Here is a 16226-nt window from a genome sequence, read left to right on the forward strand (position 1 = left end):
TGGTTAAAGCAGACGTCTCACGTCAGCACGTTCTAGACGTGCACGCGCTTATTACGGCAATCTTCCTTCTGCATTCACACAGCGCAGCGTTCCGGCAAATTGCCGGTAATGTTACAACTTCTCTTCCGGAAAATAGCCAGAAAGAATTTACCGGTATTTTCAAAAAGGACCTGTTCACACATACAACCTTTCCGGAAAATTGCCGGCAATTTTCCGGAAAGGTCTGTATGTGTGAAAGGGGCTTATGAGCGCATTTAAATTAGGTTTTTATTGGAAAAAAAGACCTTGAATATAAATTGAGCCATAGAGTATATTCATGTAAATTCTGTTCATTTCTTGCCAGCTTTACAACCAGGTGGATTCACTGAATCAAACGAGTCCCTTAGAATGAGTTGAATAAAAATTAAACAAGAAATCAGATCTGCTTCTTTTATTTAGTAAGAGCAGGAAGTGAGAGAACAGGGCAGCTTTTTCCTTTAGCAAAAGATGTCTGAATGGAGTAAACCTAAAGAAAATAGAAAAAGAGGCCGCTCAGTCTACATTTGGCTCAAGGCCATGCAGATGGCCAGTGTGTTGTTGTGGGTCTGTATAACCAACGTTATACCACAGTGTTTCTCTCCAGTGCACCTGTCTATACTCATGTAAAGGAACATACACTGTCTTATTGAGGTTGTACTGCACTCTTGTTAATGAAATCCTGTCCGGTCAGAGCTGATAGTCTCACGGGCACTTCTCTGATACGTAACCTGGTTGTGTTTTAAGCAGTGGTCTCCAATCCTGCTTAATCCAATCCAATGTCTTGCAGAGTTCAGCTCTAAATCGATTCACAGTTATGAACGCACCCTAAAACAGCTTTGGTTATCAGTAATGAAGAAATTTCTACATTAAGCATTGCCACCACAGCCAAGGACCATTCTTTCTTACTGTGGCTTAACAACAACTCTGCAGGCAGAGGTGATGTGGGTCCTTAAAACAGTCTTTGAGCAGCACTCTTACACATCGAATGAGAACATTACAGAGGTTTTCACACCATGTTTACCATGTTGCAGCTACATTCTCGTGTGGAAGCAACAAAACTGCTTCTATTTAATCCATAAATTGGCATTGGCTCATTTTATTACTGAAGAACTGAATATAAGGCCAACGGGTTTGTGTGTTTGACGAGAGTCTCAGTAAAATGACAAAAAATAAGCAGTTGGACCTTCATATTCGCCATTGGGTGGACGACCACGCTGTTGCGTATGTATTAAATATAACTGATAATTGAAATAAAATGTTTTAATTAATTCAAGCCCACTTGTACATAATTATTTTCTAGGGTTCAAAATTTATACAGATTTGACATTTTCCTCTCATACTTCTTTTGGAATGGGTACGAAGTTGGCATTGAATTTCATTTGAAATGGTATTAAAAAGGTCTCCAAAAGCCTTGCACACATTTAAATTCAGCACAATCATACATCCACCCCACCCCCACCACGACCCCAACTGGCAACTATGTCAAGTCCAAAGACGGAGGAATTGAAAGTCTACGCTGAACAACTGAAACTATTGTCCCATCCACAGCTTTGGTTAATAAGCTTTCAAAAAGTGCTGCTGGGTTTTCCCTTCCTGAAAAACAAACTATTTATATTTGCACTTCTCCAATCAGCCACGTTTTTTTGCTGAGTTGGATTTACTCCTGTTACTGTATATATCCATCTCATATTCCAGCATTAAAGAGATATTACACCCAATAATAAATATTTCCAAACTGCAGTGGTTCTAAACGTTTAGGATTTCTGTTTTCTGTTCACAAAACAAGAAATTCTTAACAATGTTGGAAAAAGGCAATCATTCACATCCGAACATAAAAGCATATAATGAAAGTCAATGGCTTGGTTTTCATCCAAAGATTAGATTTAAAACGGGAATCCCCAACCTTATCTCATGAGAAAACTCAAGTATTTTACGATTTGTCAGTTTAGTGCCTAATTTGTACGAATTTGATAGTCGTATGATAGTGTACGATTTTAAAAAGAAGTTGTGGCACCCAACCCCACCCCTAAACCCAACCATCATTGGTTGATGAGCAAATCGTACTTAGTTGTTTGAATTAGATTGTATGATTTTATACGAATTAACCACTAAATCAAAGTTACGAATGCGTTCGTATAAAACATTTGTGAGTAAAGCACCGTTTCCGTCCAGAGTCAAAGAGAACATCGTTTCTTTATGATGAACTGGTACCAAATATCAAAAAGAAACGCGCCAATGTATGCGAAGATAGGTGGGGAGAGAGAGGGGCGCGCAACATTTTTGCGGGGGGGCGGGAGGATGGTGGGACAAGCAATTTCTGGGAGATTACCATTTGTTTGTGGGCATCCAAGAGTCTCTATGCATATGCAGGACTCCCGAAACTTCCAGGAGACTTGGGATGTCTGCAGAACTATATCTGGGTGTCTCATGCGGCACTTTAAGTGAGGTTGTGGTTTATTTGACTCCTGATACCTGTCATCTTTTAGCTTTCACCAGCGCTTCAATATCAGGCGTCACATCCTGACTGGGTGTAAACTTCAGGATGTCATTCAAGTTCTTGTGCACGAGCTTTCTTTTATTTATGCTCATTACAGAGAAAACTTGCTCACAAAGATATGTGGTGACAAACAAAGTGGCTAATTTGTATAAATTCGTACGATCTCATTTGTACGCAGGGCCGGAGTGGGACTCCTTTTCAGCCCTGGAGTTTTAAGCCTCAGACCGGCCCACCTCAGTTCACGACTGAATATATTAAAATAAGGTCATTTCCAATTCAGTTTCTAATTACACTATCATGTCTTTTTTTTAAAAAACAGCTGCTTTAGAACTTTAAATGTTCAACAACCCTAACAGTATTGCATGTCTTAACAATAAAAATGAAAAAAAAAAAACATACTCAGACGAGGATCAAACCCGGGTCGGTGGCGTCGTAATCTAAAGCGCTAACCACTGGATCACAACAGTTGTATAGTGACAGGTGACACATCTGAGTTATATAAGAAAACTGTGGTCAAGTAAATAAATAAATTAATTTAAAAAGTGTGACTGCTGAGAGCAACAGATTCTGGAGCTAGGGACACCGGCCCTCGCGGCCAAAAAACGGACCGGCCCACCGGGAATTCTCCCTGTCCTCCCGATTAGCCAATCTGGGCCTGTTTGTACGATTTAGTACTATTGTGTATCCACCAATGACGGTTGGGTTTAGAGGTGTGATTGGGTGCCACACCTCCTTTTTTAACTGGTACATTTTCATAGGACTGAACTCGTACGAATTAGCCACTAAACTGCCAAAACGTAAAATAGTTACGTTTCCTCGTGAGATCACCTCAGTTTGGTATGACGGTATCGATGAGGTCTGTCTCTTTGAGAAGGCTTTCAAACTGACACTGATTCAGGCTTCTGAAATTAATAGTTTGCTATTGCGCCATCCAGTGGACACAATTAGAACAGCAGTGTCTTTTATTGAATTATTGCAGCTCATCTTTATACTTTACAGAATCATCTCGCAGGCCACATTAAATTCGTTTGCCTGTGGGCCGTACGTTTGACACCCCGGTATTGACTATCCTGTCACAAAACGTGTCGAGAAACCTACACGACGGTAATAGTTTAAGGTGTTTACATTCGGAGAGCAGCAATTACAACGGATCTTTCAGTCCTTAATATTGTAGTGATGATTTGTCGCATGTTAGCAGACCACTGTAATCCACACTAGAGATGCGCGGATGGCGGTTACAGCCGCGGAATCCGCGGATAAACCGCGGATCGGGCGGATGACGTGACGAAAAATAATATTTTAATTAAATTCGGGCGGGTGGTGGGCGGTTGTACTGTTTTTGTACACATAGCTGGCGCACCAACGAAAAAGCCTAGACTGACTTCACAGAATGGGAGGAGGAATCGGATACACTAATTCTGGATGAAGTACAGTATTCCTCTACAAACTTTCGTATAGACGGATCAGCAGAGGAAAATCTACTTCCTTTTGGGAGAAACAAGGCTGTCCCAAGTCTACAGCACCTTGCCAAGAGAATTCTATGCAATCCAGCAACAAGTGCTGCGAGCGAGCGCTCCTTCAGTGCAGCAGGGCGCATTAGAGGCCAGGCGCTCTCGTCTGAATCCTGACACTGTATATGCTATTTTATTCCTGCTAGTGCCAAAAAAATTCAAACTAGACCTAAGGTCAGGCACATTACACCAATTAGCCTATGTTCTACACATATGTTCAATATAAACTTTTGAGTTCGGTCAGCAGCAGCTGATAATTTTACGTTCATATTGTTTTTGCCTATTCTAGACATTTAGCCTCGCTTTTACGTTCCAAGGCTTTAAGCTATTTTGCCAGAATTTCTTTGTCGCAACTGTTATGGCGTAGTATTTCATTATGCTTCAAGTTTGAGGGGATGATCCTAGTCCATGGGTTATTGGGGCATAGACATCCAGGCAATTTAGCCTGGTCAGACTTTATTTTCGCTCAAAGAGGGATGGCATCTTTATTTTTCTAATTTAATTTCTAATTGTGGGTGTGATTGAGCCTACAAGGCTTAGCTACGATATGAAGTTTTTATTACTTTTTTTCAACTGTTTGCCAAAGCATGCGACTATAGCCTATGCCTACATTAAGATATTTATGTTAATATTTTTTACTGCCTCTTGTTTCTTTTGGGATATAAAATAGATATTGTCTGATAGAGATATCAATAAAGGTTCATCTGTGTCGCAGAACTGTGTTGTTTCCGATTTCTACAAGCTCAATAACATCCACAGCAAAAAATAAATAAATAAATAAATAAATAAAAGTCGAAAAACTGTGCCCATTAATGTGCAAGGCAAGCAGGTAAGTTTTTTGGGTTGCTATGGACAACTACAAATGTAAACATTATAGGCTATAATTTAAATGACTTATTATTCTATCTATTTGCTAAAAAAATAAGTGAAACAGGCATTTAGTAGTAGGCTATAGCATGTTAAAATGATGTGTCAAAATGCGTTTTCTATTAGGCTACAATAATAAAAAAAAAATTGTACGGTACAGTGCGTTAAATTTAGGCTATTTATTTTTGTCCCTGTGCGCCGATTGGAGACGGAGTTCACTGCTGATATTCTGAGAGCTTCATAGGGTGCTTCACATTTCTTATTTGTGCATCCTCGTTTCCTTTCCTTGCTTTCTTTCCTCGTCTTTCCGCCCCTATATGATGCGAGGGAAGGACGCAAGGAAAAAACTTAAGGACCGAGGAATCGAATCAAGTGAAAAGACACGTCCTCGTATTGTTTAGCGTCACTTCAAAGCGTCAATAAATGATGGATTTGACTTGCACGTTTGGATTAACTGCATGCCATTTAAGTCATTCTCTATTCACTAATAATCAATAAAGAAACATTCATTAAATAATAAAAAGGAATAAGCCATTCAAATAAAGAGCTTAGTCAGCAGATGGCGGGCGGGTGCGGTTTTAAAAATTGGTCAAAAATTTTAGTGCGGATGGATGGCGGACGGATGATGAGTTTTGTGATGCGGTTGCGGATGAAATAATAGCCCATCCGCGCATCTCTAATCCACACGTCCACATGTGAGCCATGCTCTTATCGTAGAGAAACGGAAACAAAACCTTCGTTGCTACGCTTTTATAAGCGCAACACTGGCAACCCATGTCTCCAAACAATTCTTCCACTTGTTTTAATTACGGTTTTGCTGTTTATTTTGATGAATCCCTTACCCAAAGAGCAGAGACACATTAAAGCTACCCCTTAGCACTTTTTGTTTGGTTTTGGATTCTTCAAATGATCTATATTATAAACTCAATTGGGGTTTGGATGAGTAAATGATAACAGAATGTTCATTTTTTGGGGGTGAACTATCCCTTTAAAGAATGCAGTTGTGCTTTGACATGTAATTCGACGTCCCTAATGCTCTTATGTGATACAGTGAACAGGATTATGGATTGTTGGGTTTTTCGTCACCGTTTTTCTTGCAAGTATTTTGCTTACGTAAGCCATGTTGAGAAGGAGAACGCTGGTTTAGTGGGAGGATGGTGCTTATGTAAAATCCTCCACAGCGGTCGGGATGGGGATTCGGGAAGGGGGGGCGGAGCTTATACCTCAGGAGCGTGCAGGAGTCCCGGGCCGGGAAGTGAGAGAGAGAGCCAATGATGCAGTGAATGAATGCCACTCGCCCGCTGATCCGTAACTGAGTGAGGGACAAAGGCCTCCTGGAGAGCGGAGCGCAGTCGGAGTTCACTGCTCCTTAGGCTTGTTTCACAGGGAAGAGACAGGATTTATGCACAGTTCATCACTGGAGGGAGTTCAGGATGGTGAGTTTACTCTTCTTTTTTTTTTTAAAGATGAGGATTTTTTGGGATTATTGCAGTTTTTTTGGATTTGTTGGGACTGATATATGAGGATGGTTGTGTCAGATTGACTGATGTGGTTTGACAGAATCAGTTTAATGATACACGTTTTCATTCTGCAAACTGAAAAAAATTATTCATTGGATTAACTACATTGGATTTAATACAAGTAAGTGGTTGCAAACAACTGATATGGTCTGATTCATTGGGTGTACTAAATATTTTTAAGGTAAGTGGTTGCAAATAATTTATATGGGCTGAATTTAAACAAACAAAACAACTTAGTAATGTTCAACTTAACTTGTTTGTTTATTTTTAGCCCATATAAATTGTTTGCTAACACTTACCTTAAAAATATTTCGTAAATCCAATGAATCTTTCTTTTTGTTCGAGATTTTGATGAGGAGGAGGTTATGAAATCTATTCATTTATTTATTTTTTTTTGCAAATAGGGGAAGGTGATGTGGATAAAAGATAAGGTTATTAAATTAAACTATTATATTATATTATATTATATTATATTATATTATATTATATTATATTATATTATATTATATTATATTGTATTATATTATATTATAGTAACAGTAGATTCACTATGCTTCGTTCATTTACATTTCACTTTTACATTTTAATTTTGACATTTCATGCGTATACTTGAACCTACAACTAGCAATACATTTTACAGCATGACAGCATTTTACAGCATTTTGTTAATGTTATTACACTGAAAAAAAATTTGTTAGTCATTTTACTTAAAAAAGTGAGTAAACCCATTGCATTAAAAGCATCCAGTTGACTACTTAAAAAAGTGAGTAAATACACTGTAACTTGAAATGGTTGAGTTTAATTAATATGATTTTTATAATTATGTACGTAATTCATTCATTTAATAATTTTAAGGCAATGGGTTTACTTCATTTTTAAGTAATGTAAACTAATTAATTTAAAGCAATGCTCACTTTTTGAAGTAAAGTCAACTAATCGCTTTAAAAGCAATGGGTTTACTCATTTATTTAAATAAAGTCAACTAATCGCTTTAAAAGCAATGGGTTTACTCATTTATTTAAGTAAAGTCAACTCATCGCTTTAAAAGCAATGGGTTTACTCATTTATTTAAGTAAAGTCAACTAATCGCTTTAAAAGCAATGGGTTTACTCATTTATTTAAGTAAAGTCAACTAATCGCTTTAAAAGCAATGGGTTTACTCATTTATTTAAGTAAAGTCAACTAATCGCTTTAAAAGCAATGGGATTACTCATTTATTTAAGTAAAGTCAACTAATCGATTTAAAAGCAATGGGTTTACTCATTTATTTAAGTAAAGTCAACTAATCGCTTTAAAAGCAATGGGTTGACTCGCTTATTAAAGTAAAGTCAACTAATCGATTTAAAAGCAATGGGTTTACTCATTTATTTAAGTAAAGTCAACTAATCGCTTTAAAAGCAATGGGTTTACTCATTTATTTAAGTAAAGTCAAGTAATCGCTTTAAAAGCAATGGGTTTACTCATTTATTTAAGTAAAGTCAACTAATCGCTTTAAAAGCAATGGGTTGACTCGCTTATTCAAGTAAAGTCAACTAATCGATTTAAAAGCAATGGGTTTACTCATTTATTTAAGTAAAGTCAACTAATCGATTTAAAAGCAATGGGTTTACTCCCTGTAAGTAAAGTCAACTAATCGCTTTAAAAGCAAGGTGTGTACTCACTTATTCAAGTAAAGTCAACTAATCACTTTATATTGGGTTTACTCAGTTATTTAAGAAAAAGTTAACCTATCGATTTAAAAGCAATGGGTTTACTCACTTATTCAAGTAAAGTCAACTAATCACTTTAAAAGCAATGGGTTCACTCCCTGTAAGTAAAGTCAACTTATCGATTTAAAAGCGATGCTCACTTTTTGAAGTAAAGTCAACTAATCGCTTTAAAAGCAATGGGTTTACTCACTTTTTAATGTAAAGCCATCTAATAACTTTTAACCATGCAAATGCAAGTATATTCATATTCATGTTAGTTCACATTGGAGAAACTAATGTTTTACAGATATAACTTTGATTTTAACATCTATCATTACATATTTGGATTTAGCATTAGCTAAGAATAATAAGTGTTTTGGTATTGTTCATTGTCAACTGATTGGTGTTAAATTTCTTTGTTTTAATGCTTATAGTGAGTATTTATTTGATCAAAAGCACAGTAAAAACCATAACGTTGCAAAGTTATTGTTATTGAAAAATGGAATTAATATTTTTTGTATCTTTTATCAGATAAAAAAAATAGTACAATATATAAAGTTATTGATTTTAGAAACTGCCTAATTTTGAATGGCGTTTTCCATCTTCTATTGTATTAAACTCTATTAAAATGAAGAAATAATGCAAATACAGATAGTAGACTAAGTTTTTTGCATATTGATCTTACCATATGTATTACACGTAAATAAATAAAACTCTGAAATAATCCAATAATCAAATGATCTTTGATTTAAAACCAAAAAGATACCAACGGCATGTCTAGCCAAAAAAGGCTTAGCATTATGTAACACTTGACTTGTGAACGATTGCAATTAATATTATATAACCAGTTCAGACTCTAAATGCTGATTAATTTTACTACTCTAAAGCCCCACTCACAAAAAGGACATAAATATACCTGTAATTGTTATCATACGCCCTAGTCCACATATTGTTATGTTTATTGCTCTGCAGCTTTAAATGATCACATTATTTAAATCTGTCAACATTTCTATCATTCATTAGTTGAATAGATCCAATGATATTGATTCTACAGTAGTGTTTTTGCTCTTATTTTACATTATATATATTATATTTTTATTAATTTCACTGTCATTCTTGATATAAATTGGCTTTGTGGCTGTAAAATAGCTGTGTAATAAGTAAAATTAATGAAGATTTAATATGATAGTTTGTAGAAGCTGATGCACTTGGATATAAATTAGTCTCTACTCTTTTATATAAAGAAAATTCAATTACATATTATGATATGATTTGACAAAATTACATATGATTTGACAAAATCAATTGTGTGGTGTACTTGCTGCATCTCAAAAACCAATATTGGAAAGATTTATAAAAAAAAAATCACTCTCTCGCATCTGATATAAGTATAATATTATATTATATTTACAATATATTAATATTTATTATATTTATTCATTATATTTACTATATTTATTATATACTATATAATATTTACTATATTTATTATATACTATTATAAAATATTATATGTATTTACTATATTTAGAATATACTATATAATATTTATTATATTGACATTACAGTAAATATAATATTATATTATATTTAGGGATGCACAATATTTCGGTAATTATATCGATATCGGCCGATAAATGCCATTTTTAATTGTATTGTAATTGGTCTAATAACAATATTTGGCCAATAAATTATAGTATAATTTAATAGTATAATTATTGTATAATTTAAGTATATAGTATTATTCATAAGTATTATAGTATTAATAAAGTATTATTTCTGCTGGTAGAAACCACTTTACATGCTAGAAACCATCTAACTTATATTGGGATTTTAGTTATACTGTATGTAGTCACTTGGTTGCTTTATTTATGCTTTTTTTTTAATCATGCAGTCGATTTTATTTATATAAAAGAAACTTGGCTATAGAAAGAATAGTTGATTTAACTCAGAGATCAGTTCAAAATTTTTTGAAGTTCACTGTATGTGTTAGGGCGAAGCAGTGGCGCAGAAGGTAGTGCTGTCGCCTCACAGCAAGAAGGTTGCTGGGTCGCTGGTTCGAGCCTTGGCTCAGTTCGCGTTTCTGTGTGGAGTTTGCATGTTCTCCCTGTGTTCGCGTGGGTTTCCTCGGGGTGCTCCGGATTCCCCCACAGTCCAAAGATATACAGTACAGGTGAATTGGGTAGGCTAAATTGTCAGTAGTGGGTAAATGTGTGTGTGGATGTTTCCCAGAGATGGGTTGCGGCTGGAAGGGCATCCACTGCGTAAAAACTTGCTGGATAAGTTGGCGGTTCATTCCGCTGTGGCAACCCCGCATTAATAAAGGGACTAAGCCAACAAGAAAATGAATGAATGATATTATATTTAGGGATGCACAATATATCGGTGATCATGATATCGGCCGATAAATGTTATTTTTAATTTTATTGTAATTGCTCCAATAACAATATTTGGCCAATAAATTATAGTATAATTTTTACAGTATAATTATAGTATAATTTAAGTATTATAGTATTATTCATAAGCATTATAGTATTAATAAAGTATTATATGCGCTGATAGAAACCACCTCACATACTGATATTGCGATTTTAGTTAATTTATACTGTACAGTATATAGTCACTTGGTTGCTATTTTTATGCTTTTTTTTTAATCAAGCAGTCAATTTTATTTATATAAAAGAAGCTTGACTATAGAAAGAATAGTTGATTTAACTCAGAGATCAGTTCAAATTTTTTTGAAGTTCACTGTATGTTTGCTTTTTGTTTTTACAATTATGCTGAAAAGTTTGATAATATTTATCCGCTCAACTATCGACTATCGGCCTCCAAATCTAAAGAGTTATTGGTTATCATATCTGTCACAGTTTCATATTAGTAGACTCCTATATTAAATTATATTGGATTGTATTTAGTGATGCACAATTTATCAGCAGCCATATCAATATTGGAACTACAAATGCCATTTTTATTGTTATCATTATCAGTTTGATAACACAATATTTGCTGATATTCTTAAGCCGATAATTTATGCTTTTTTATTTTATTGGTATTTTGAATTTAGGTAATATATAGTGACTTAGTTGCTTTATTTATGTTTTTTTTTTTTGTCAGGCAGTTGATTTTAAAAGAAAGTTTGCTATAGAAAAGAGAAGTTGATTAAAAAAGTTCAAAGATCAGTGCAAACTTTACTGAAGTTCACTGTATGTGTTTGTTTTTTGTTTTTGCAATCATGTAGAAAAATGCGAAAATATATATCTGCTAAAATATCGGCTATTTGCTTCCAAATCTAGATTTATTTGTTATCGTACCAGTCAAAGTTTCATATTTGTGCATCCCTTTATTATATTTTATTTGATCATATTATTTAGGGATGGACAAAATATTGGTGGCACTACTGATATCGGCCGATAAATGCCATTTTAGATGCTATCGATATTGGTCCGACAATAAAATTAGGCTGAGGTTTTTAAACCGATAAATTATTTTGTTCGCATTTTAAACCACTTAATTTGCTCGCTGCCTGCCACTGTTTTATTATTTTACTGGTATTTTTGGGTAATATATATATATATATATATATATATATATATATATATATATATATATATATGTGACTTGGTTGCTTTTTTCATGTCTTTTCTTGTCAGGCAGTCAATTTTATTTATATAAAAGAAAGTTTGTTATAGGAAAGAATAGTAAAATAAATCAATTCAAACTTTTTTTAAGTTTTAAAATGAAACCAGTTTTTTATTGTATGTATTTGTAATCATGCAGAAAAATTATAAAATATAAATTTTTAGCTGCTAAAATATCGACTATCGGCCAACAAATCTACAAAACTATATCGGTCAAAATTTTCATATTGATTCATCCCTATATTATATTATATTATATTATATTATATTATATTATATTATATTATATTATATTATATTATATTATGTTATATTATATTATATTATGTTATATTATATTATATTATATTATATTATATTATATTATATTATATTATATTATATTATATCTTGAGATGCACAATATATATCGGTGACCATATCGATATCGGCTGATAAATGGCCTTTTTAATGTTATCAATTTCAGTCAAAATTAGGCCGATATTTTTTAGCCGAAAATTATCGTTTCTGCAGGTTGAACCACATTTTTTTGAAGTTTTATAATAAAATAAGTAGTTTACTATATGTGTTTCCAATTTTGCTGAAAACTATAATATATGAAAAATATATTTATATATCCGCTAAAAATATCAGCTATAAATCTAAAGAATTATCGGTTATCATATCGGTCGAAATTTTCAATATCGGTGCTTCCCTATATTATATTATATTATATTATATTATATTATATTATATTATATTATATTATATTATATTATATTATATTATATTATAATTTTTAATAGTATCACAGTAAGCATATATTAGTATAATTTGTTGTTGGCTTTCTGGCACGTGATAGAGCGCATGGAGCGTGACGTGTGAATCAGATTGTGTGGTGTGTATGTCCTGGGAACAGGTCTGGAGTTTATTGTGAAGGCTTTTGCTCTAACCCTTCACACAGAGGCCTTTCTTCTGCTGACAGACAGACTCTTTCAATGGCCCGCTGCTCTTTGTGGCTCACCGCTAATGGACTGCTTTCTGTCTGCATCCCATTCTGTCATCCTGCCCTGGAAAACAGCATTCTTACTCGAAATCTTCCTTCCTACATGAGGAAAAGGAGATGCTCTTGTCCTATATTCAGTCATAATGTGAACTCTAAGTACTGGCCGTATTTTTAGGGGTTTGTAAGCTTTGGAAGCCAATTGCTGTCATGTAAGATAAACAAATCAGGCATAAAAAGTCAATAGCTGTCATAATTATAACATATAGTCAAAATATGAGGAAACTATGAGGAAAAAAGCTTCATTAATTACACCCAAAATCAGAACTACAAGTTGATTTAGATTTTTTTCAGTCATAATTACAGCAAATTATGTCATAATGTCAATTTAAAGTAATTTATTTAACATTACACCTCATAAAAACTTTTTACACTTCTCAAACGATCCGGGAAACGGGCCTGGGCAGGGTTCGGAAAGCATAGTGTGAGTACGCCCTCAATCTATTAGAGTAAAAGAAGCAATTTGAGCACAGTAAAACCCAATAAATGAAAGGAACCAAACCGACTGAGTACTGTAAAACCCAATAAGTACTGTGAACTTACTCCATTTAAGTTGACATAATGAGGGATTTAATTACCTTTAACACTGAGTAAAACTCTTTTCAAATGAGTATATTAACATTTTTAGTCAATTTCGAGTTAACTACACTCATTTTATTTGGTAAAGTTGACTGTTGGGTTTTACAGTGTAACATCTACACACCATATCCTTTGTTACATAGACAAAAACACAACCATATGGTTATGTAAAAATACATATATATAAAAAGTAAAGTGTCAGGCAGGGAATTCTGGGAAAAGTCAATTCACGGTATATATTAGGATAACTTACTGTTAACCAGGTTATGTATTTTTACCATGGCACTTTTACAGTCGAAATCCCAAACATTTTTTACAGTGTGGCGGTCAGATTTATCCACATTTTCATTATCATTTACAATTATCCACATTTAACATGACTGTGATGTCGTTTGCACAGTAATTTACTATAGTTTTTACAGCTCAGCATGTGGCGGATAAAGTTCAGCCTGAAATGATCTCACATCCTGTCAACTTTTAGATCTTTCCTGGATTAAACTAAGATGAAAAGAGGCTGTGGAGAAAACCAGACACTGTCACATCAATACAAGAATCAAAGGCTGTTGAAAAAATGCTGTTAATTTTAGTAACGGAAGTCGCGGCACAGAGAGCTGCTCTGTTCCTCGGTTCGTCTCCATAGACATTTGGCTCATATATTTAAGATGGAGCATTTTTCAGCACAGGATGTAGCCGCATGTGTCCACCACCTTGCCTACAATCAGATGAATAGCACATTTTGGAAACATGCAGAATCTGCATTTTTGGAGCTCTGGTCAAATGATTCATTTGGAAGAAACTGTGATCAAACGTTGCGTAATGATTAGAAGAGACGGAGCAGAGTGTGTGGCATTAGGCATTGTGAATTGTAGCAACACTCTTAGGACAGATATGTTTCTACTGTAATATATAACATCATATAATATAATATAATATTATATACTGTAATATATAATATACTGTAATACAATATAATATACTGTAATATATAATATAATATAATATACTGTCATATAATATAACATACTGTAATATAATATACTGTAATACATAATATACTGTAATATAATATACTGTAATATAATATACTGTAATATAATATAGTATACTGTAATATGTAATATACTGTAATAAATAATATACTGTAATATAATATACTGTAATATATAATATAGTGTAATATAATATACTGTAATAAAATATACTGTAATATATAATATACTGTAATATAATATAACATACTGTAATATAATATAATATACTGTAATATATAATATACTGTAATATAATATACTGTAATATAATATACTGTAATATATAATATACTGTAATATATAATATAATATACTGTAATATAATATAATATACTGTAATATATAATATAATATACTGTAATATAATATAATATACTGTAATATATAATATACTGTAATATATAATAAACTGTAATATATAATATAATATACTGTAATATAATATACTGTAATATGTAATATAATATAATATAATATAATATAATATACTGTAATATATAATATACTGTAATATATAATATAATATACTGTAATATAATATAATATACTGTAATATGTAATATAATATAATATAATATAATATAATATACTGTAATATATAATATACTGTAATACAATATAATATACTGTAATATATAATATAATATAATATACTGTAATATAATATACTGTAATATAATATAGTATACTGTAATATGTAATATACTGTAATAAATAATACACTGTAATATAATATAATATACTGTAATATATAATATAATATACTGTAATATAATGTAATATGTTGTAATATAATGTAATAAACTGTAATATAATATACTGTAATATATAATAGAATACACTGTAATATAATATAGTATACTGTAATATGTAATATACTGTAATAAATAATATAATATACTGTAATACAATATACTGTAATATAATATAATATACTGTAATATGTAATATACTGTAATAAATAATATAATATACTGTAATATATAATATACTGTAATATATAATATAATATACTGTAATATACTGTAATATAATATAATATACTGTAATATATAATATACTGTAATATAATATAATATACTGTAACACCACACAATAAGCAGTTTTTGTTTTTCATTAGTTGAATTCTAAACATCAAGTCAGTTTTGTGATTTTAATTCACTTGTTGCTTCATAAAGGACTACAGTCTCTTTCATATTCATGATCAGTTCCCGTTTATTATGAACTCTTCCTGCTTTTTCCCCGTGTTACACCATGTTTTTCACTTTCACATGAGTGCACTGATTAAAAAAAACTGTAAACCGGAGAGACATAAACAAGCATCAATTTGTTCATGCTTAGCTTTCTTGTTTAATTATTTTTTAAACAAAATACAATAACAAAATTTGAAATAAAATAATAATTTATTTTAAATATAAATAAATAAATATTGATTATCATATTTACCTTGATTTGCAAAAACCTTATTGAAATGTAATTTGGCGTAAAATAAAATGATAGCTGTTTTTAACATGAAGTTATGACTGAACTGCCTCGTTAAAGTAATGAAACAGTTTGATAAGCAGGAAATGTTCATGTGCCAATTACATGACCATATTGAAATGCTATATAGATAGCTAAGTGATTATACTTATCTTTTCTAGTATATTAGTAAAATGTCAACACTTTTTAAGACAAATGAAGCATTCCCTACTGACAGAACTTCAGCAAACCCGTTTCCTTTCTTTCCTTAATTCTTCAGTCTCTAAAAAGAAATGAAGTCAGTGATTTTATATCTATCAGATGTTTCCTCCATTTGCTTCTGGTCTTAATAATAGTGCTTCAGCTCATAGATT

The 16226-nt window shown here is 32.3% G+C and overlaps 1 protein-coding gene across 3 annotated transcripts in view; it reads left to right on the plus strand.

Moving 5' to 3' along the window:
• Nucleotides 1–16226, plus strand: part of cdc42se2 (CDC42 small effector 2) — a 62524-nt gene that overhangs the window by 23753 nt on the left and 22545 nt on the right. Inside the window, exon 1 of one of the 3 annotated variants that reach the window (XM_087269799.1) lies at nt 6244–6329. The exons of the other annotated variants lie outside the window; for them this stretch is intronic. The gene's annotated coding sequence lies outside the window, so the exon portion shown is untranslated. Of the gene's footprint in view, nt 1–6243; nt 6330–16226 lie in introns of those variants that run through there. 3 annotated transcript variants of the gene reach the window in all.

Source organism: Danio rerio, chromosome 10 (assembly GCF_052040795.2).
Source record: "Danio rerio strain M-AB ecotype USA chromosome 10, GRCz13ab, whole genome shotgun sequence".
Lineage (NCBI taxonomy): Eukaryota > Metazoa > Chordata > Actinopteri > Cypriniformes > Danionidae > Danio > Danio rerio.